Source organism: Tenrec ecaudatus, chromosome 14, assembly GCF_050624435.1.
Source record: "Tenrec ecaudatus isolate mTenEca1 chromosome 14, mTenEca1.hap1, whole genome shotgun sequence".
Classification (NCBI taxonomy): Eukaryota; Metazoa; Chordata; class Mammalia; order Afrosoricida; family Tenrecidae; genus Tenrec; species Tenrec ecaudatus.
In genome coordinates, this window is record NC_134543.1 from 81,425,727 (window position 1) to 81,429,282 (window position 3,556).

General features: G+C 39.8%; 1 pseudogene; it reads left to right on the forward strand.

Moving 5' to 3' along the window:
- Positions 1 to 2,624: 2,624 nt before the first annotated feature.
- On the forward strand, positions 2,625 to 3,344 carry LOC142426623 (phosducin-like protein 3 pseudogene; annotated as a pseudogene).
- The last annotated feature ends 212 nt before the right edge of the window (positions 3,345 to 3,556 follow it).

Consider the following 3,556-nt stretch of genomic DNA (forward strand, 5'->3'; position numbering starts at 1 on the left):
ACTTGGAAGACATGCAAAAATTTTTGGAAAAATAATCCCTGCCTAGACTATCTTCCATGGACATCAAGAATCTCAACAGACCCATAGCAATAGAAGAAATAGACAATGTTATCAAGGGATTACCAACAAAAAATTCCCTGGACCAGATAGCTTCACTGTAAAGTTCTACCAAGCATTTAGGGAAGAATTAACACCAATCCTACACAAACTCTTCCAGAACATAGAAAAAGATGGCAAACTCCTAAACTCCTTCTATGAAGCTAGTATATATAACTCTGATACCAAAACTGGGCAGAGATCCCCCAAGAATCAAGACCTACAGACCAATCTCCCTAATCAACATCGACGCAAAAATCCTTAACAAAATACTAACCACCAGAATACAAAAGTATATAAGGCAAATAATTCACCATGACCAAGAGGGATTCATACCAGGGATGCAGGGATGGTTCAATATATGAAAGACCATTAGTATTATTTGTCACATTGACATGAAAAACTGTAAGAACCACATGATAATATTGATAGATGCAGAAAAAGCATTCCACAACATCCAACACCAATTCCTGTTTAAGACACTTGAGAAGATAGGAGTGGAAGGAAAATTCCTCAAGACAATGCAATCTATATATGAAAAACCAACAGCCAATGTTGTAGTCAATGGAGAAAAGACTAACACAATCCCACTGTAGAAGGGGACCAGACAAGGAAGATAATTGTCCCCACTCTTATTTAATATCATGCTGGAGGTTTTAGCTAACAGCATAAGGCAAAGAAAAAGATATCAAAGTTATTCGTCTGGGGAAAGAAGAGGTGAAACTATCATTATTTGCAGATGATATGATTTTATATATGGAAAATCTCAAAAGCTCCACAAGGGGAGTACTGGAAGCAATAGAGAAAGGATGGAAGAATATCCCATGCTCATGGATTGAAAGACTCAATATAGTCAAGATGTCAGTTCTGACAAAGGCAGTATATAAGTTTAATGCAATCCCGATACAATTACCCTCATCTTTCTTCAAAGAAATGGAAAAATTGATTACGAACTTCACATGGAGAGGGAAGAAGCCCAGAATTAGCAGAGAACTTCTCAAGAAGAAGGACACAGTGGCAGAGATTGCTTTACCTCAATTTAGCACATACTATACAGCCACAGTTATCAAAACCACATAGTATTGGTACAATGACAGATACTCAGACCAATGGAAAGGTACTGAAAACCCAGAAATAAAATCATCAGCATACAGAGAACTGATCTTTGATAAGGGCACCAAAAATATCCAATGGGAAGCTGATGCCCTCTTTAACAAGTGGTGTTAGAAAAAAAATAGGTATTTACCTGCAGAAAATGAAGCAAGATCCTTATCTCACTCCATGCACAAGAATCAACTCAAGGTGGATCACAAATATTGAAATTAAACCCCAAACTATTAGGGCCATCAATGAGGGAATTGGGACTAACTTGAGAACTTTGGCACAGAGAATACATAGACTATCAGAAATAGGGAAGGACACAAACACAGAGGAGGCACAAATAGACAAGTGGGATATACTGAAGATAAAACACAAGTTTACATCAAAAGAATTCACCAAGAGAGTAATAAGAGAGTCCACGGACTGGGAAAACATCTTTAGCAATGACACATCAGACAAAGGCCTTATTACTAAACTCTACAACACTCTGCTAGCTTCCAAAAAGAAAAAAAAAAAAACTAATTTCCCCCTGAAGAGGTGGCAAAGGACCTGAACAGAAGTTTCACAAGGGCAGAAATCCAAATGGCCAACAAACATATGAAAAACTGTTCCCAATCTTTAGCATAAGAGAAATGCAAATTAAAACAACAATGAGGTACCACCTAACACCCTCAAAGACAGCCCAATTCAAAAAATCAGAAATCAACAAGTGTTTGAGGGGCTGTGGGGAGACAGGAACTCTCATCCACTGCTGGTGGACCTGTAAGTATGTACAGCCACTATGGAAATCAATCTGATGATACCTAAAACAGATGGAAATCGAGTTACCATATGACCCAGCAATCCCCCTACCAGGCATATAGCCAGAAGAGGCAAGAAACAAACCAAGGCCAGACATCTGTGCTCCAATGTTCTTTGTGGCACAGTTCACAATTGCAAGGAGTTGGAAACAATCCAAATTTCCATCAACTGACGAGTGGATTAAAAAGCTGTGGTACATACATACAATGGAGTACTACATAGCACTAAAAATCAGTGATGAACTTATGAAGAACATCACTACATGGGAAGAACTGGAGGAAATTATGCTAAGTAAAGTAAGCCAAGCACAGAAGGACAAGTACAACATGAGTCCACTGATGTAAGTTTTTAAAAAATTATAAAAGGGACATAGGGAAAAAGCCACTGCATACAAACATTCCTGGCGTGAGAACCAGGTAATATGGCAGAAACCAGACCAAATACAGAAATACATATGGTAGACAACTAAAAAGGAGGTGGGAAAAGGAAAAAAATAATAAATATAAAAAAGAAATGGGGCGCCGGAGGTCGCTGCGGGGTGCAGGGAACAAGATGCAGAGTGGTGATGGGTTCAAACCCTGACCTTGGGGTTAGCAGATGAGTACTGTGCCGCTGGACCACCATGATGGGACCCCAACACAGACACGGAGTGGGATGACATCCTATGCAAAAGGGGCATTTTGTCCTCAAAGGAAAATGCCAAAGAATTAGAAAAGGAAGCCGAAGAGGAGGAGCAGCGACTCTTTCAGCAGTCAGTTGTGAAAACGTGTGAAGCTGTGACTTTGGAAGAGCTGGAGGAGAATGAAGGTGAATTTAACGAGGAGGATGAACGCGCTCTCGAAATGTACAGGCAGCAGAGACTGGCTGAGTGGAAAGCAACTAAACTGAAGAATAAATTCGAGGACGTTTTGGAGATCTCGGGAAAGGATTATGTTCAGGAAGTAACCAAAGCTGGTAAGGGCATATGGGTAATCTTGCACCTTTACAAACAAGGGATTCCCCTCTGTGTTCTGATTAATCAACACTTCAGTGGACTTGCAAGGAAGTTTCCAGATGTTAAATTTATCAAAGTCATTTCAACAACCTGCATACCCAATTATCTTGATAGGAACCTGCCCACAATATTTGTTTATCTTGAAGGAGATATCAAGGCTCAATTTATTAGACCTCTGGTGTTTGGTGGCATCAACCTGACAAGAGATGAGTTGGAGTGGAAATTGGCCTAGTCTGGAGCAATCAAGACAGACCTGGAGGAAAACCCCAAGAAACAGGTAGAAGACGTGCTCCTGTCTTCAGTGCGCTGCTCGGGACCCGGGAGGAGAGGCAGCAGTACTGAGGACGACTGAGGCACCAGCATGCTGAGCTTCCTTATCGAGCTTCCTTGATGTGACAAATCGAGACTTTTTAAAAGAAAATCTAGAACGCCATTCTTAAGTTTTAGCCCTTTATATAAAATTGTTTTAATTTTCATATCAGAGATAATCATTGCTGGGAACCTTTTAAATTTATTTGCAGGTCTCTTTTTAACTTAATGATATTTCCTTAAAAATACAAAATA